General features: G+C 44.3%; 2 long non-coding RNA genes across 2 annotated transcripts; both read right to left on the bottom strand.

Moving 5' to 3' along the window:
* Window positions 1-1,883: 1,883 nt before the first annotated feature.
* On the bottom strand, window positions 1,884-2,740 carry LOC133391595 (uncharacterized). Its single transcript, XR_009765078.1, has 3 exons — window positions 2,649-2,740; window positions 2,493-2,583; window positions 1,884-2,404 (listed from the first exon to the last, which is right to left on the bottom strand). It is a non-coding gene; the product is annotated as an uncharacterized LOC133391595 (long non-coding RNA).
* Window positions 2,741-3,806: 1,066 nt separating this feature from the next.
* Window positions 3,807-5,647, bottom strand: LOC133391801 (uncharacterized). Its single transcript, XR_009765269.1, has 3 exons — window positions 5,216-5,647; window positions 5,080-5,151; window positions 3,807-5,026 (listed from the first exon to the last, which is right to left on the bottom strand). It is a non-coding gene; the product is annotated as an uncharacterized LOC133391801 (long non-coding RNA).
* Window positions 5,648-20,620: the final 14,973 nt, after the last annotated feature.

The following is a 20,620-nucleotide window of genomic DNA, read 5'->3' as shown; positions in this document are numbered from 1 at the left end:
CGCGCGTACGTGCGTGTGTGTGTGTGTGTGTGTGTGTGTGCGAGTTTGCGCGTGCGTGTTTGTGTGTGAGTTTGCGCGCGCGTGTTTGTGTGTTTGTGTGTGTGCGTGCGATTGGAAACCCCAAAACTATTTGATTCTGATGCGTACATTTTCATCCGCTGCGGCTACAAAGTCCATGCATTTTCGATCTCGCTACCTGAGAGACAACACAACCATTGGCATTGGCATCTTTGCGATCGGTTCTGCTGTTGGGGGTATTAAAAAGACACACGATCTAAGCAAACGAGCGTGTGATATGTTGCACATTTATTTCTAATTCAGCTAGCGGACGCAAGTGGAAACAACATTTTGAATTGAATCCATACAAAAGAGGATTCTGGATTTGTTTATTACGGTGCGCGTATGGTGCTGCACCTGTCCGTCCAGAATCTGGTGGCTTGTTGGTTTGGAGTAGTTATCATGACACCGATTGACCGGCAATGCCTTGGAATGGGTTCGGATCGGTAGGTTCATGTTTTAGTCGAGTGCATTCCGTGCATTTGTCGCGTCACTGCGGTAGCCCGGCAGCAACAAAGTCAAGACAAACTCTTACGCGGGTGTGGACTGCTATGCTAAGTTCTTTTTATTTTTATTATTATTATTATTATTGGCGTAACAGCCAACGCGATCATGCCGGCCTTTTCAGGACTTGAGTACCACGTAGCCGGATAGTCAGTTCTTGCTACGACGAACGGTTCATACGCGGTTAGAACCCACGACGGGCATGCAGATGTGCGGAATGATGGCGGTGCCGCGGGACCGCTCCTATCCAGCGTGCAACTTGCATACTGCCACACTGTCTCCTGCCCGATGCATACGCTGCAGGCAGGGGGAAGGATGCACCTCCACGATAAAAAAAAAAACACCGTCATGAACCAGCGGTGGACCTAACGGTAGGCGGACTAGGCGGTCGCCGAAGATTTCTAGTTTGTAGTATGCCGTATGTCTACAAGTGGACAGATTATTAGCGACAAGGGCCCCGGGAAAGATGGTCGTTAGGGCTCCGTGGCTGGAGAACCATTTGCACCTCCCCTCCCCCCATGGCGACTACAATTTTAGGGCCTGTGACCGATGATCGTAGGAGTCCCATGGCCACCCCCCCCCCATCCGTTGGCAATTTAAGTATACTGTGCAATCTTCCAACAGCTGTGTGTCAGTACCCCCTCCTCAGGGGCCTCAATTCGTCTTTCCGCCTTTCATGAACACCTTCCTTTCTTTGACCGATGGATCATAACATTCCGGAAGAAATTACATTTGGCGACAGTTTTGCATACACACGCACACTCACAACCATGCGCAGGATGCTTAGCATATCTATGTAATCCACAACAAACGAAATCAACAGCTTAGTGTTATGCTTAATACTTAGCACGTTCAGTTCGATGGCAGGCCCCAGGGACTGCCAGTGGACTTTCCAGTATGCCGGTTTCACAATCAGCTTGCGTTCTAGATGCCGGCGGAACGGAATGTTGATGAAAATCAGCGTTGGGCTGAACGTGTTAGAGTGAATTAGGGTTCTGCGCGTTGCACAGCAAACCCTCCTGCGTAAACTAGCGATTCCTTAGTCATTTTTATATTGCAGTGTTTGAACTCATTGCGATTTTTCGGTTTGATTTGTGAAAATGCAACTTCATCGCCGCAATGTTTGTTAACGGCATTTTTAGGCGCCACAACAGCTCGCGAGCATTAACCACACGCGAGAATGAGATAGCGCTAGGGAGAGAAAGAGCACGGACGATGACTGACAGCGATTGGCCGTCTGACGCACCAACACATTCAAACCTTCGGCAGCGTGCTCAGGCGAGGGGTATGAGGCGGAGCCAGGGACGGGCAGCTCGACGACCCAGCCAACAATTTCCGAAGGCGCCCCGTGTAAAAAATTTTTACTTTAAGCTTTCCTTAAGTTTTTACACTAGCAGCAGCTAAAGTAAAAACTTTCAGCACGACACAAACCGACGCACACATTCAAATGCTTGGATTGCTGGTCCTGCTTACGCATACATTTGTATTTATCCCTCCCCTTATATTTTCGGATTGCTGGTTGTAGTAGTGACGCTTTTTCTTTTTGCTTTATGCACACTTTCGCATGCTATTTATTGGTGTTACTCTTTCCACATGCGTTTTGGCACACTCACACTCTGTATACGGCAGGATGCTTCACCCCTTCCAAATGCTGCGGTTGCTTTCTGTTACCCTTCCTCTCGTTCTTCCCTCTACCCTCTGCGCTAGGATATCCTCGACTGGTGCTGCGCGTGTTCAGCCGGCGCCTGTCTGGAAATGACGTCACGGACTGGTGCTGCGCATGTTTAGCCGTATCCTAGGCGTCCTTGAAGTGCGCTCTTCTACGAAAGAGCTGTAATGAAATCTGTTGATGAAAATTAACCAATAATTAATCCATGTTTTTTATAACAAACTAAACAATATTTTGCACATAGGATTATAGAAACGCTTACCTTTATATTTTAAAACCGGACACCGTTTTCCTTCTGTCGATCGTTTTGCTGGATGTTGGCAACCGTCGATTAACATGCGCGTGCACTGTAACTTTTTAGACGACAAGCGTTAGTTGAATGTATCCATTGAAGCACACACGAGGATAAGAAACTTACCTTAGAAATTTACAAGGATAAATCATTCCATATTTGAAGAAGAAGGAACACGGCACAAAACGTAAACGAGCAAAGTACGGGGCACAAGAAATCACACATCACTCCAACACATCCTTCCACGGTGAAAGTTCTGGACAGACTGAGGATGCCTAACACCCGGATGAGCGCGATAGCAGAAAAATCATGGGAGATCGAGAGAGATGTGTAGTCTCGGTTGAGCGGAATACGCATGCAGATGCATGCGTGTGTGTCACTCGAAGGATATTGGTTTCCCCTTCTCCCGTTTTTCGTTCATAGGCCACACGATCGGCGTTGTGCCGTCCAAAACCTAGAGAAAAAAGACATGCTCTCTCGCTTTGGCACACAGGAAAGTTTTCCAATAGCTTCGGTTTTGCTGGTTGGGGAGCTGCTCGACAAATTTGCCGTTGGAGAGAAAAAGAGGGCATGATAAAATTCTCAGAACGCCTTGATTTCTTCCGTTGCTTTGCACAGCGGGAGATATGATTAAACAATTTATTGTGGCTGACGAATTGGATCTAATTCACCATGGAGTCTTCAAAAAACTAATTAAGAGATGGAGGGATGGAGAGCGTGGAGTTTTACCCAGATGGTCTGATCAACAATGTAAGATAATTTCATCAAAATTAGCCGACATCCAGCATCCAACCGAAATTCATAGACAGCTACGTCATAGGCATTCATAGGCAGCATTGTTGTTTTGCGTGATAATGTGCCAGAAGAGCAGTATTCCCATTTCATGTTACTATTTTGTTCGATAACTCTGCTATCTTCAAAATCGTACGAAGCGCATTGGCCAAAAGCAGGAAATATGCTAAATCGTTTTGTTTTGGATTACGAAACAAATTACGGACCAAACGGTCTAACGAGCAATGTACACAATCTTCAGCACGTTCTAGAAGATGTCAAAAACTATGGCCCTCTTCCATTAATATCAACATACCCGTTTGAAAATGAACTACGTCTTTTGAAGCTGCTGTTAAGGAGTGGAGTTAACTGTTTACAACAAGTGTTAAACCGTTTGGCAGAATTAGATGAACTTGACAACCGACACAAAAATACAGAGAAAAATATGAAATATCCATGCGTTAAACACCACTGTGATAAGAGGACAGCTCATATACGTCAAGGATTGACGTTACAGCAAGGAGATGGAAACGGATGGTTTTTAACGAAGGATAACCATGTGGTTAGATTTGAATCAGCAGTTGAACGTGCATCAACAGTGGTTATCAAAGGAAAGAAGCTTCTTACTAGCGAAGAATACTTTTATAAACCAATAAGTTCCTTCCTTTTAAACATATCGAAGGGTAACATGAATGCGTTATCATCATTTTCTGATGAGTTTTTCCCTCAAAGTATTAAGTGTAAGTTAGTAGCTATAAAAACAGGGCCAGAAGAGTTTGTGTACATTCCATTACTTCACACTTTATCGATTTGAGTAGACAAATAAAAATGGTAAAAGTAAAGTGCAACTGTATGGTTTTTTTTATTTTCGTTAATATTTCACATAAGTTTCATTACTCATATAACTAAACATATTGTTAATTTAGTAAATTCTTGATGATATAGGAACCTTGTTTTCATCTGTGTATCACATTCGAATATGTTTTCTTTATCGTCTCTTTTCTGACCTGGCAACCTTTGGAAAACACTTAAATAATAGTATAATTCCCAAATCTTATTAAACTAAACGACATTCATGTCATAAAAAAAAATCTATATCTTTCGTTTAACATTATGAGGAGTAGTAGTTCGTTTTCCAAGAATATTTACACGATTGCTAGCATGTCTAAATTTTTTACCCAAGTATTCATAAACGAACTGTTCCGTTGGCTGTTCGAACATTGTGCCAGCAATATCAACAAACAATTTTTTAATATTTGTGTAATTTGAAAATGCAATTTTTTTCTCGCCCTTATTTGTTCTACCGAACCACGTGATTTCAGTAACAAATTTTCTATCAAGCAATTTGTCGATTGCTTGATGGATTTGATACTTAGAATTCCCTTTCTTAATCGAACTATGCAGTGTATTAAATATTTGATCTCTATATGCCCCGTTAGTCTCCCCTAGCTGTCTTTCAAATTCGTTTAATGTGGCCAGATCCTTTATGGGCTCAAAGTTAAACACATTTGAGCTACCGCGTTCAGAAAGTTCACGTCTATCATGGATTGCGTCTAAAATATAGTCTAGTTTAGTATGGATGAGCTCTACATCACGTTTTGTTATAGCATTGCTGCACTGAACGGGGTGGTTGTTCGAAATACTACTGGAAGGGGTATTCTGTTGCTGTGGTTTTGGAGAATTTGTAGAAATTTCAGGTGACGGGAGAACGTTAGTGAGGTTGTCGATAGAATCTACAAAAAATATGTTTTATTGGTTTGACTATGTATTTAATAACAAAACTCACCAAAATAATCTTCGAACGAGTTATTTCGCGATCTTGGTAGAAACAGCAAATGAGATCCGGACATAGAAGATGCTGTAACAATATTGTTATTTTAAAATCTTGATAGTTGTTAACACCTGTTAAGTATAGAACATACCGCTTAAAACAAGAATACTTTGTTCTGGCTCTATTTCTACTGTTGATGATTGATTGCTGTTGCGACGAAACCGTTCGACACCCTTGGCGATTGAGTTCGAAAGTCTCACCGGGCGAACGCCAAGAGAAGTGCAATGAAAGACAGAGTAGACCGTCGGGAGAAGCAATCCAACCAGCGAGGAGAACGGAGCAGAATACAAATCCGCAAGAGTGACGAAGATTAGTAAGGAAGCGTAAATATTCAGATTAGTGAAGGGGCGAGAAAAGTGAGTGAAGAAGTAAATTGGAATGTGATCGTGTATGTCATAAAATATTTTAAATATAGTTTCAGAACCGTGTCAAAGGCGGTTAACGAAAATTCATCCCAAAATTTATGGGGTGGGGGTATGTTGCGACGAATCCGTTCGACACCCTTGGCGATTGAGTTCGAAAGTCTCACCGGGCGAACGCCAAGAGAAGTGCAATGAAAGACAGAGTAGACCGTCGGGAGAAGCAATCCAACCAGCGAGGAGAACGGAGCAGAATACAAATCCGCAAGAGTGACGAAGATTAGTAAGGAAGCGTAAATATTTAGATTAGTGAAGGGACGAGAAAAGTGAGTGAAAAAGTAAATTGGAATGTGATCGTGTATGTCATAAAATATTTTAAATATAGTTTCAGAACCGTGTCAAAGGCGGTTAACGAAAATTCATCCCAACATTTTCTGAAATTTTCTCTGGCATCAGAGAAGAAGTAAGATGGACAGCACACCGAAGTGCCAGCTGTGCAACCGACCCGAAGAAGAGCAAGCCACGATGGAAAAATGCTGCTTGTGTACGAAATGGGAGCATGCTGAGTGTGCAGGACTGTTCGTGGAGATGAAAAATCCAGCATCGAGGTATGTATGCTCGAAGTGCAAAGTGAAGCAGGAAACCACAGCTGCTAAATTTCGTGACGATCGGGACACAGCCAGTTTAAAGCCTTCAGTGCGGTCCAAGAAAGGGTCAGTGGCTTCTACTAAGAGGAGCGAGAGGATTGCGCAAGGAAGTGTACCTTCCACTCTTCTCTCAGTGAACGTGGAAGAGCAGCTTAAGCTGGTTGAAGAAGAGAAACGTTTAAGAGAACGCGAAATAGAAGAGAAGCGAGAGCTGAAACGCCGCGAGAATGCAGAGTTAGCCCGCCAACTAGAAGAAAAGAGAAAGCTGGCTGAGGAAGAAAGTCTTCTTCGGGAGAGAGAGCTTAAAGCCGAAGCGGAGATGAATGCTCTCGAAAACAGCGTACGTCGTGAATCACTCGAGAAAAAGCGCGTGCTGCTGTTGCAACAATCTCGCGCCAGCAACCTGGGTTCACAGGAGAGCTATAGTGAGAAGGTAGTGTGCTGGCTTAGAAAGAGTGAAGAAACGCCTGGAGAAAAGGAAAGGGAGAAAGCTGTCGCTTGCGCCAGCTCGATGCTAACGAATTTACAGCCCTTTGTAACATCGAGTGCCAGAAAGAGAACGAACGAAAATACCATGGTGGAGGAACGAGTGAAAGAACAATTGGATCTATCAGGGAGACAGATAGCCGCACGTCACGTACTTGGTAAAGAAGTTTCCTACTTTAGTGGTGACCCGGAAGATTGGCCGCTATTTTTTAGTACCTTCGAAGAAACATCGCAAACTTGTGGGTTTAGTAATGCGGAAAATTTAATACGGCTACAAAGATGCCTCGAAGGAAACGCGCTCGAACTAGTGAAAGATCAACTTACTTTGAAAGAGAAGGTGCCCGATATACTCGAAACGCTCAAAATGATATATGGTAAACCGAGCCTACTTATTCGTTCGCTCCTTAACAAAATCCGCTACATGTCACCGCCGAGACCGGATAGAATGAGAACAGTGTAGAGAATGGAAATAGCATAGGAGGAGCAAAAGAAGAGAGAACGTAAAACTTGTACTAAAAATATCAAGAAAGTAATTAATTTCACATAGAAGAACGTAACCGGCTTTGCGACGTAACAGAGATTTCAAATAGCCGGCGAATCAGAAGGAGATGGAAATGGAGAAGCAGAGAGAGATAGCAATATCAGGGCGAAATAAAACCCAAACGTAGGAAACGTCAGGCAAGGAAAAAGGAGAAAACGTCAAAAGAAGGAAACGAGTCAGTCTTGTGTTTAGAGAAGTCGAAGACAGACGTAAAGCAAGAACAAGATAAATATAATTTAAAGAACCCTTTTAATTAGAAGGAACTTATCTTAAATAAAAAGATGTCAAAAAGAACCTTAAATCACGACAATAGCGCAACTCGGTAAGTAGCGGAACTTGGGGCAAGTGTGCCACCTTAAGCGTTTCAAGTTATAACTCACTAAAACGTGTTTTTCAAAAGCCGATTTAAATCTCATAACCATTTTACATCTATTTCCTCACTTATAAATGAGTTTCGCTTGAAAAAAGTGCAAACAAAACAGTTTATGAAGCGTTTTAAAAAGGGTCCAAAAAGACGTTGTTTTTTGGGCTATGGGGCAAGAGTGCCACTCGTATGGGGCAAGACGGCCACCTGGTTAAAATAACCGTATTTCTTAGATAATTGGAAATTATTACGTTTGTACCACTAGTGTATGTATTCCTACATGTATTTAGTCAACAATGAACCCTTTTTGATCACCAACTGTACCACAATATGGTTTTTTTACTGTTCTGTTTTTCTGGCGTGGAATCCGCTCACAATAGCGCACCATTCCGCAGCACGCTACAACAATGTTTACATTTTTGGCACACTTGCCCCAAAAGTTGTAACTTTTTTGAAATTGAATTTTTCAGTGACAAAAAGAAAGTTTTTTTTTTCAACTAACCCCACAAAAAAATTCACGTTTCCTCAGCTATACGGTGGTTTAAAAATTTTCTCGGTTGATTGTTCGCATGATTTTTGAGAGCTTATTTGGTTGGATTAAAAAATTATAATATTCTGCTCAATTTTTTAAACTCAATATAAATCAGTTCAAAACAATGGGAAATATCGATTGGTCTATATGAAATTCGGCTCAGTATACCTAGTCATTTGAAAGGAACCAACTGTATACACAATTGATCATTAAACTAAAGTTTTTAAGGAAAAATGCTTGGTGGCACTCTTGCCCCGTATGGCACACTTGCCCCAAATTCCGCTACAGCCTACAGTAGACTGTGCGTGGAATATTAATCGATGAGAATTGGCAAACACGACAAGTATGAGAGCGTGCGAATTCGCATATCAGCCTGGCAGCCATTTTGCTGCAGAAATCAAAAGAATTTTATAGAAAATATTACAAGACTCAAAAATTTATATATATATATATGGGGAAAAAAGTAGGAAGAAGGCGCTTACGCATGTAAATTGTGCGTGCGAGTTTTTTTTTATTTTTTTTCTCGTGATCAAGGAACGCTGCGCTAACAGTACAGGAGCCCGGCGTGAAAAACAGAAAAAAACAGAAAAGTTAATGTCCAGAGCGAAGGTTTCTATATGGTTGTTCTTTTCATACAACAAGTCAGCTAGGCAAAAAAAAAATGGTCTATGTGAAAGGTGCTAAAATGGAAATGGTGAAGCGCTACATTGAGCTGCCAAAGAGGCACGTACAGAAAATGGCGTCTTCTAAAGAGAATAGCGTTGGATCGCATTTACCAGCTCGTACTCTGCGAACGGGACTTTACGGCTGCACTGTGGGCCGCTCCCGACTCATAATCGGTGTCCACGGGTGGACACAAAATCGAACAAAAATACTTATATAATTTTATCATGCCCTAACTAATAATATATAGTATATATCTTTAGAGGCGATTACAATTACAAAGGTTAGAATCCTTAAAACTTTATGTAATTATATTAATTCGCTATTGTTTTATATGCAAATTAAACGGCATGGACATATGAGAGAAATATGCTTACGCTGTGTAAATCGTGTTAACCGAGAATTTTAACCGCAAACACACGACGAATTATTTTGTAAAAAAAAGCAAAAGAAATTTAATTACAAAGCGATACACTGCATTTTTTGATCAAGTACGCCTAGAAAATGGTGACTATTTAGCTACCTCGTGGGTAGACCACTTTTTTATTTGGATTCCCAAGATGTCACAAAATACAATTTTTTACAATGTTTTTTATCACGGGTTACGCAGTTACGGTAGTACGTCCACTAGCGGATGAGAACGAAAAGAGAAGAGAACGCGTGGTGGGAACGACGGCTTTTATAATCTTTTTAACGGGAAATAGTTTAGTCTGGCTAAGTTGGTAACTATTGCTCGAATTAGGGTGCTCGAATAAGGTTGCTCGAATTAGGGTGCTTGAATTTGGGTGTTCGAATTAGAGTGTCCGATATTTTCAATTGACGGTTGACGTCAGCTCCGGACTGTGGTGAGGCTATAACGTGGTCGCCACAGTGCTCCCCTGCTAGACTGGAGTTACCGGTAACGAACGGGGATGATGACACGTCGCTGTGAACGCGTAACTCCGGTCGAGAAGTCGTTCGGAGGTGACGGCTCTGTCGGTGGTGGTGAAGCTGGTGGTGGTAGCGCTGGTGGTGGTGGCGTATACTCTGCTGCAGATGGTGGCGTAAGCTGTGTCCTTTGCTCGGGTTGCTGGAGTGAGTAGCACGGTTTCAGGCGGTCAATAGAGATGTTAGTTGCCCTCTCGTTGATCAGGACTTCGAATGACTTGTCACTACGCCTAAGCACCTTGTAAGGCCCTTGGTACGGCGGGGTAAGGGCTGGGCGGACGGTGTCATTCCGGACGAAGACGTGGCTGCATGTCCGAAGATCCGAATGGACGAAGGGTGTTGCTTTGTCATGCCAGGCCGTCTGTGTTGGGCGAATGGTGTTCATGGCATACTTAAGCGACTTGGTGAACTCGGTGGTGTCTGGCAGGCTGGTCATCGGGCTGCTATTGAAAAACTCCGCTGGGATCTTTAGCGTGCTTCCATAAACCAGCTCTGCTGGCGAAGCTTTGATGTCGTCTTTGTACGCTGTGCGCAATCCAAGGAGTATGATGGGAAGGTGGTCGGTCCAATGAGCGGTGTTTTTGGTACAAATAGCTGCCTTCAGCGTACGGTGCCATCGTTCTATCAAGCCGTTGGCCTGCGGATGATAAGCCGTTGTGCGTAGATGTTTGATGCCCAGTAACTGGTTCAGCTCCGCGAAAAGCGTCGACTCGAACTGCCTGCCTTGATCCGTGGTGATGAACGATGGAACGCCAAAGCGAGCTATCCATCGACTGAGTAGGGCTGCGGCTACAGTCGTTGATGTTATGTCAGGGATGGGAATAGCTTCTGGCCAGCGTGTGAAGCGATCGATGATGGTGAGGCAGTAACGATGTCCATTGCTGATCGGGAACGGTCCAACCAGGTCCAGGTTGATGTGTGCGAACCTAGCATCCGGTACCGGGTAGCGTCCTAGAGGGCTGCGGGTATGGCGTTGCACCTTCGTAGCCTGACACGCTAAGCAGTGGCGGACGAAATCTCGCGTATCTCGGCGGATGTTCAGCCAGACGAATCTCTCCGTCATCAGCTTCGTGGTAGTTTTCGCTCCGGGATGACTCATCTGATGAACCGCGCGTAGTAGTTGTTGACGAAACGGTTTCGTGACATACGGACGAATGATGCCGGCGGGGCAATCGCAGTACAAAGCCATGCTGCTGCCAGGTATTGGAACTCGTTGAAGGACCAGGTCCGTCCTTGTCTTTCCGCTGAGGATGTCGGCGAGCTCGGGATCTCGGGTCTGGTCTTCGGCCAATTTCTCGTAGTCGATGGATGTTGATGACTGGATGGGTTCGATTCGGGACAGCAAGTCGGCAGTGACGTTTTCCTGGCCTTCAACATGTCGGATGTCGGTGGTGAACTGGCCAATAAAGTCGAGGTGCCGTGCTTGTCTAGGAGAGGCCTTATCCAGCGACTGGCGGAAAGCATAAACCAGAGGTTTATGATCCGTGTAAATATGGAAAGAACGTCCTTCCAACTGATGACGAAAATACCGGACGGCCAAGTAAACAGCTGCTAGTTCGCGATCGTACGTGGAATAACGGCGCTGTGCGTTGTCGAACTTTCGGGAGAAGAAACCGAGCGGCTGCATCTGCCCGTCGATGACCTGATGTAAGGCGGCGCCGGCAGCGAAATCGGAAGCATCACACCACAGTGATAGTTCGGCGGATGGTACAGGGTGTACCAGCATGGTAGCCTGTGCAAGTTGCCGTTTGCAGTCCTCAAAGGCCGTGTCGGTAGCTGGGGTCCACGTCAGCGATGACTTATCTCGCCGTTTGTTGCCGGGAATCATCTCCAGGAGCGGTCCTTGTGCTCGCAGCGCGTGGGGGATGAAGCGCCTGTAGAAGTTGATCATCGCCAAAAATCGCTTAAGCTCCATGACAGTGTTTGGCTTCGGGAACTGACGTATGGTGTCGACTTTCTCTTCCAGTGGTAGGATGCCTTCAGACGTAACACGGTGTCCCAGGAAGGAGATCTCAGGCTGGGCAAACTCGCACTTCGCAAGGTTGATGGTCAAACCGTGCTGCGTGAGGCGAGCAAATAGCAGTCGCAGGTGTTCGCGATGTTCTTCTGGTGTCTTCGAGGCCACTATAATGTCGTCGATATAGGGAAACACAAAGTTCAAGCCGCGTAGCACATCGTGGATTAGCCGTTGGAACGTCTGCGCCGCATTGCGTAATCCGAAGGGCATCGTCACGTACTCGAATAGGCCGAAAGGAGTGATGATCGCTGTTTTCGGAATGTCCTCTGGATGGATGGAGATCTGGTGGTAGGCTTTCTGTAGATCCACCTTTGAGAAAACGGTTTTTCCTCCCAGTTGCATCGTGAAGTCTTGTAGATAAGGCAATGGATACCGGTCAGGGGTGGTACGCGCGTTGAGGGACCGATAATCACCGCACGGACTCCAGGAACCATCAGCCTTTTTAACCATATGCAGCGGGCTGGCCCAACTGCTACTGGACGGTCTGCAAATTCCTAGCTGCACGAGGGAGTCGAATTCTGCTTTGGCTGCTTGGTACTTGTCGGGTGGAAGACGACGCGAACGGGCGAAAGTTGGAGGACCCGTTGTTTCGATACGATGTACCACCTCGGATTGCATCCTCACACCCGGTGAGTTTGTGATGAGTGCAGGAAACTCGTTCAGCAGGTCGGCCATCGGTGAATTTGCGTCGCACACTTTGACGGCGGTTTGTCGAGTGGTATCCGGAAGTCCTGGCACACGTAGGTTGGTTTGTGCATCCACCAAACAGCGCTGTCGAAGGTCTACTAGAAGATGGTAATGGCGAAGAAAGTCCGCTCCAATGATAGCAGAGCTTACGTCCGCGATAATAAAATTCCACACAAAGGGGCGGCGTAAACTAAAATCAAGTGTACGGAGGGACTCACCAAATACCATGATCGGAGTACCGTTGGCTGCAAACAGTCGCATGGTGGACGGCGTCGGGGGGGTGTAGTTGGCTGGCTTCGGTAACACGGAGACATCGGCACCAGTATCGATCAGGTAACGCTGGTTGGTTCGTCGGTCGATCACCATCAACCGACTGCTCACAGGTGAGATGGTAGCCACCTGCGATCCGATATCTCCAGCGTGTCCTCAGGCTGAAGATGACGGCTGGCCGACGCGCTGGCTGACAGGGGCTGGAAACGAACAGGGCTGGCGGCAGGTCCGGGCGGCTGTTCCGTAACGTCGATGGTAGTAGCACTCTCCTTCAGATGGTTCTGTACCGACACGAGATGACACTGGTGGACGTGGGCGCGGTCGACTTTGGCGTTGTTCACGGTTACGACACTCTGTGATGAAGTCGTTGAGTTGCTGTGTGAGTTCGTCCACCTGGCGCGAAATGCGTTGCTCGAAATCGTTGGGTGTGGTGCGCACCCCGGCTACGGCATGGTGCACACTGGAGTTGTTGGATGCGGACAGGCACTCCACCATCGTATCGGCGACTACAGCTTTCTCAGTTACACTTCCGGGTGCAGCAACGACGGCCGATTGCACATGTGGCGGAAGCTTGTTGATCCAAAGGTCGGTGAGGAGCGTACTGGCCAACGTGTCGCTGGAGGCTCGGTGCATTTCAGCTAGCAGCTGGGATGGCTTGCGGTCCCCTAAGTCCATGCCGTATAGGAGACGATGGAGGCGGCTACGCTGGGATTCCCCGAAATGCTGGAGGATGTTCCGCTTGATGTAATTGTACCGTTCCGTCGCAGGTACATTCTCGATTATCGGCTGGATCTCGTTATACACTCGAAGAGGAATTTGGGCCATCAATACGTGGTAGCGCTTATGGTCCATTTTAGCGGTGATTCCGGTCGCGGCGAACCAATGCTCCAGTGCACAAAAGTACGCAGGCAAATTGTGCAGGTCCATTTCGGGTACACTCAGTCGAACGGCCTGTGCTGCTTCCACTCGAGGATCACTTGCCGTTTCTGCTGCTGTCATGGCATTTGTTGCTTGGGACGTGCCAGTTCTCTCCGTGTTCACCGGAGGTGCATCGTGCGTTGCCGCTTGGGGAGCGGGTTGACGTTCTGGACTATGTTGCATCATCTTTTATTCGCTTGCGAGCACGTGGTTTCACGAGAAGCGAGAACAAAAGAAGTGACGTGGTAGTCGGGAGTTGGGCTTACTTCAGCGAGACAAAAATGGCGGCTGTCAATGGCGTCGAACGTGCAAAATGGCGGCAGTCAACGGCTTTACAAGGAGCGCTTTCTTTTGTCCGGGCTGGAACGATGGGATCGTTGCTCTTCCTTCTCTTTGGGGACGGCGATGTAACCCGCGGCTCGATCCTCTGTAGCGATGCGGGTTCACGATGCAAGGGAAACACGTCGGTGCGTATGGAGAACAATGCACTCGGGACGGGACACTCGCGACACTTACGCACACACGGGCGTGAAGGACACACGCGACAATTACGCACACACGGGCGTGAAGGACACACGCGACGATTACGCACACACGGGCGTGTAGGGCACTCGCGACGATTATGCACACGCGGGCGTGTAGGGCACTCGCGACACTTATGTACACGCAGGCGTGAAGGGCACTCGCGACACTTTTATGCACGCGCGGAAACACGATCGAACACGGTTTTTGTCCTTGCGAAAAAAAAAGGCACGACACTCGGCGACGCTTGAAACACACACTACACGTAACGATTTTACTCGCGGCGTTGACGGACCTGGGCGAACGGGAACCGCGTAGCGTGGAAAGGCGAAAGCGGGCCGATGATGAATCTGTCGATCGGGGAATCTCGGGAATCACGTCGGGGTCACCAGTTTTGGCTACCTCGTGGGTAGACCACTTTTTTATTTGGATTCCCAAGATGTCACAAAATACAATTTTTTACAATGTTTTTTATCACGGGTTACGCAGTTACGGTAGTACGTCCACTAGCGGATGAGAACGAAAAGAGAAGAGAACGCGTGGTGGGAACGACGGCTTTTATAATCTTTTTAACGGGAAATAGTTTAGTCTGGCTAAGTTGGTAACTATTGCTCGAATTAGGGTGCTCGAATAAGGTTGCTCGAATTAGGGTGCTTGAATTTGGGTGTTCGAATTAGAGTGTCCGATATTTTCAATTGACGGTTGACGTCAGCTCCGGACTGTGGTGAGGCTATAACGTGGTCGCCACAACTATTATAGAGAATATCAATGTTCTTTAAGGACGAGTCGTACTCTGCGCACGGGACTTCACGGACGCACTGTGGGCGGCTCCTAAATCATGATGTTACAGTGAGCGTAAATAAGAACTATTTTATATTTTGCATAATAAAAAAAATTAAATAAATAAATATGGTTCGGTGTCTCCGAGTGGACGTAAACCGATAATTACCGCAAAAGATAGATACTCCCCGAGTGGAGAATTCAAGATATCAGGGAGGATAGCATAATATCGGTGTCTCCGAGTGGACATAAACCCGAAAATAATCTTAGAATTTGTATAATTAAATTAATCAAAATTGTTTGGTGTCCCCGAGAGGATGTAAAACCAATGATAATTATTATTATACTAATAGTAATAATAATAATAACAAAGAAAAATACTCCCAGAGTGGAACATTCACGAACCCTACGAGAATATGAAGCCATCGGTGTCCCTGAGTGGACGTAAACCCGAAAATAATTGTATAATTTAGATAAGTAAAACAACAGAAATTAACTGAAAAATCGGTGTCTCCGAGTGGACGTAAAACCGATAACCTTAGAATTTGTATAATTAAATTTAAAAAAAAGAAAGAAAAACATTGTTGGTGTCCCCGAGTGGACGTAAAACCAATAACAATTATTATTATACTAATAGTAATAATAATTATAGCAAAGAAAAAGACTCCCAGAGCGAAACATTCACGAACCCTACGAGGACATCAAGCCATCGGTGTCCCCGAGTGGACGTAAACCCGGAAATAATCATATAATTTAGATAAGTAAAACAACACAAATTAACTTAAAAAAATCGGTGTCTCCGAGTGGACGTAAAACCGATAGTTACCGTAAAAGAGAGATGCCCTTCGAGCGTAGGATTCAAGATACCTGTGATGATAACAAAATAACGGTGTCCCCGAGTGGACGTAAACCCGATAATTATAACAAAAGAGAGATTCTCTCCGAGCGGAGAATTCGAAATCCCCGTGAGGATATTAGGACATCAGTGCTCCAGGTGGACGAAAACCTGAAAATGTACCTAAAAATGGAAAATTGGAGGAATATTGTTCGGTGTCTCCGAGTGGACATAAAGCCGATAATTACTGCATAAAAGAGATAATTTTTTTTACTACAATTTACGACCCCTAATATTAACATAAAAACAATAAGCACCGCATATAAGTGTTATTTAACACATTATTCAAAAAACATTATTTTACGATATATCCATGATTCGTTATCTACGAAAGAACACAAGTTCGAAATTACTAATGTCTTACAGTCATAGCGTGTGGGACCTTTCGGGAATATTTTATTTATGTATGTATACGTATTTGAGAGTGTAAGTAGGTGTATGTATATATTTATATAGATGTATATGGTTTTATGTATATACATATATGTATGTATGTATGTATGTATATATGGATATATGTACATGCATGTATGGATGTATATAGGCAGCAAGTATAGTTCTTTAGAGCTAAATGCTCGTTAATTACCCTTAAAATTTTCACTATTCATGTACAACCACAAAAAAACAAAAATAATTTGTACAAGATATCATACTCATCCTAGTTCATACATTTACTTCCGTACATTTGATCCGTATTACTTATAATTATATAAAAATCCAAGAAAATCAAGATCGTATTAAAGAAATACTTCACTGTCTATGATAATATATAATGATATGTACATGGGTATGTGTGTTTGTGTACGTGCATATGTGTGAATATGTGTATTTATGTATACAGATGTACATATGCATTTGTGTATACATATGCAGTTGTATCCATCAATACGCGTCTACATATCTTACAAAACGCAATATGATAAATTCTTCAACATATAATTTTAGCAAAAGTAACAAAACAGCACCGGACGTCGAAGCGTTAGTAAAGGCTCTGCGAGAAGAGAAAATGCGTATCGCTAAATTGTCCTCACTATTGGCTAAAAAATCTACGCAGGCGAGTGGTTGGCTAGAAGAACCGATTGAAAATTCTGGGTTGGGAACATCACCACGGGCAGCTCCAACCCCACTTCATGATCCATTGCAATTTTCTAACGAACCATCCATAATATCAACAATGTCTTTCGCTACGCTTCAAATATCCGAGTGTAAGCCCAAAGAGGGGGAGGATGAAATTGATAAGAAAACATTCGTTCGTTGGAAGGATCAATTCGAAGCAGGAATGCATTTCGCTGGTATTACTAGTGAATTCATGAAAATAAGCGCTTTCAAAATGAAGGCAGGAAGTAAGTTGATAGATATGCTCGATAGTATTCAGTCTAACATCAAGTATGCAAACGAAGAACTACGTCCATACTCAAATGCGATTCAAAGATTGGAGACGCATTACAACTCACGTGACTACATATTTCTGCGGAAGCAAAAACTACGATCGTCAACTCAAAATATCGATGAAACAGATTTGGCTTACGTTAAAAGAATAATCGAACTTGCTAAGCTATGTGACTACAATGACGAACAAATGACTGAAATAGTAGCAGACGTGATTCAATCGCATGCTTTGAACGTAAGAATTCGGGAAGCAGCAAGGAAAATTGTACGTAAAAACGGTACTATTACAAACTTAATAGACAAGGTGCGGGAATGCGATATCGAAAAGCTAAACGAAGAAATATTTAAAAATAACCATCTGCAAACCAGGGCTCCTGCAGAAGTAGCGGCGGTATCACGCAGACCCCAAACTGGTTACGGAGCTCGATCCGAAACAATAGAGCGGGATAACTGGAAGAACATGTACGGACCTCAAAGACCTTATCAACGATCGGGGAGTATGCAAAAAGGCAGAGGCATGCATAGAGCTAATGCAGATAAAAATTCAGGCACACGACGACCGCAGTGCTGGAGATGCACGAGCTTTTTCCATACTCCAGGAAATTGTCACGCTATCGACAAACGCTGCCGTCGTTGTCAATCCATGGGCCACATCGAACGCGCGTGTAACAATTATGCAGGAACAAAACGCCGCCCAGCAGAGGAAGAAGGACCGCACCATCCAAAAATACGGAAGATCGCAGCAATCACAAACGGCGAGGACAATGTGAACGTAATAGCGGATGAGGACAAAGAAACCGTAAGTCTGTCCGAAACAAACAATTAGGGATGTCATTTCATCGTATTATCCTTAAACGATATTAAAATTCTCATGGTATGTTTCCAATTTACTTAATAGTTATTGAATGGTACAACGAACTCCTTACTATACAATCTTATTAAAGCTGAAATATAATCCACATTTTCAAAAATTAAATAACATCCCAATTAATCTAGTTCAACAAAACAACTTGCGACTGTGAAAGAAAAAAAATAGTTAGGAAAATGAATGTCGCTTGATAAATTCCATACACTCTTACTCACACATTTTTTTTACAGGCAGAAGTAATGGCAATCGATAGCCAACAATTCTACGCTTCACTTTGTTACGAAAACTCAAACAAAGCAATCATTCGAGGCTATGTTGCGGGAATTCCCGTGGATTTTTTAATTGACTCGGGAGCAGACGTGAATACAGTCGACGAGAATACCTTCACCCAATTAAAAAATAGAGGCGTTACCGAAGGAATTATATTTAATTTAAAAGGAGGCTCAGACCGACCGCTAAAAGCTTATGGAATGACGGGCGAAATTCCAGTTGTAGCCTCGTTTGCGGCTCAATTACGTATTACTGAGGAGCGTCCCTGCTATATGGAACAGTTTTACGTTATACAACAAGCTAGACCGCTACTAAGCAGAAGTACATCATTGAGATACAGTGTACTACAACTCGGAATAAACGTTCCAATTAATTCTCCTCCAGGAAGATTCACACCAAAAATATCACCAGGAGAAATATTCGTTTTATCTACGACAAAGGAATTTCCAAAGTTCAACGTTGCCCCCGTCATGATTTTCTACGACAAAACCGCCGCACCATCAAGAAATATTTTTACTAATATTCCTCCGGCATTTAGAAAAGAAACCGAGCGACGGTTGGAGGAGTTATTATCGTCAGGAATTATAGAAAAGGTCACCAACACAATGGAGAAGTCATTTTGCTCGTCGCTGTTAGTCGTCCCAAAAGGAAAGAACGACATTCGCTTAGTGGTTGATTTAAGAGGGCCCAACAAGAACATCATACGGACACCCTTCAAAATGCCAACGCTCGAAGCAATTCTAGCTAAACTAAATGGAGCATCCTGGTTTTCTACAATCGATCTTACGAGCGCTTTCTTTCATGTTGAATTACACGAGGATTGTCGCCACCTAACAAACTTCTTCGGAGGAAATGGCACATATCGTTTCAAAAGATTACCATTTGGGCTGTGTAATTCGCCCGACATATTTCAAGTGCTACTTCAAACCGTAGTTCTGGAGAATTGTGGGGGGGTTCTAAACTATCTGGACGATATTCTAGTTTACGGGCGTTCCAAACTAGAACATGATGAGAACTTGCAAGCAGCTCTTAAACGTTTACGTGATCATAATGTCTACCTTAACACCAGCAAGTGCGTATTCGCAGCCCGTTCCGTCAAATTCCTCGGATTTAAGTTATCGGGAGACGGTTGGAGAGTCGAAGAGGACAAAAAGAAGGCAATTGCAAATTTTCGCAGACCCGAAACACTATCGGAGGTGAAAAGCTTTTTAGGCTTAATTAACTTCATTGAAAGATTCGTCCCCCATCGAGCAGATAAAACAATAAAATTAAGATCATTAGCAAAATCTGACAACTTCTACTGGTCAGAAGAGGAAGAAAATGAATTCGGTTATCTTAAACACGAAGCACTCCAAGCAGTGACAAAACTGGGCTATTTCGATATCAAAGATAACACAGAATTATTTGTGGATGCATCACCAACGGGTCTAGGAGCAATCCTCATTCAATTCGATGAAAATAAAACACCTCGTATTATAGCATGCGCATCAAAAGCCCTCACACATGCAGAACAACGATATCCACAGACACAAAGAGGCACTAGCTATCGTATGGGGCGTTGAGAGGTATAAGTACTACTTAATTAATAAATCATTTATTGTCAGGACGGATTCCGAGGCAAATCAATTCATATTCGGCGGGCAGCATCGTACAGGCAAGCGTGCTATGACCGGCGCGGAAGCATGGTCACTTCGGCTACAACCATACCAGTTCAGTATTGAAAGCGTACCGGGTCGCCTAAATGTTGCAGATGTGCTATCAAGACTAATACACAGTTCACAAACGGATGAACCCTTTGATGACGGGGACGATAAACACCTCCTGTACGCTTTAGATGCAGCAGATATGAACATTACGTGGACCGAAATACAAACCGCGTCGGAGGAAGACCCTGACCTGATAAAAGTACGTAAGGCACTAAAATGTGGAAAATGGACTAAGGAATTACAGCGGTACGAGTCAGAATCAAAACATCTTCGTACTCTGGGACCGCTAGTGTTCAAAGAAGACTTAATTGTGCTGCCTGGTATCCTTCGGCCAAAGGCGTTTGAAACGGCACATCGCGGACATGTCGGATGCGGGGCGACGAAACGAATACTTCGCGATTTTTTCTGGTGGCCAAATATGGCAAAGGAAGCAGTGAACTACGTGGGCGGTTGCGAAACGTGCTCAATGATAACGAGAAAAGGTCCACCGATCCCACTATTCAGTCGTCAGCTCCCTAACGGACCATGGGAAATCCTCCAGATAGATTTTCTATCGGTACAAGGTTGCGGAAGTGGTGAGTTTTTAATTATTGTTGATACGTATTCTCGATATTTACAGATAATCGAGATGAGACAAACGGACGCCAGACACACA

This window comes from Anopheles gambiae, chromosome 2 (genome assembly GCF_943734735.2).
Source record: "Anopheles gambiae chromosome 2, idAnoGambNW_F1_1, whole genome shotgun sequence".
NCBI classification, from domain to species: domain Eukaryota; kingdom Metazoa; phylum Arthropoda; class Insecta; order Diptera; family Culicidae; genus Anopheles; species Anopheles gambiae.
This window is presented reverse-complemented; position numbering and strand designations above follow the sequence as displayed.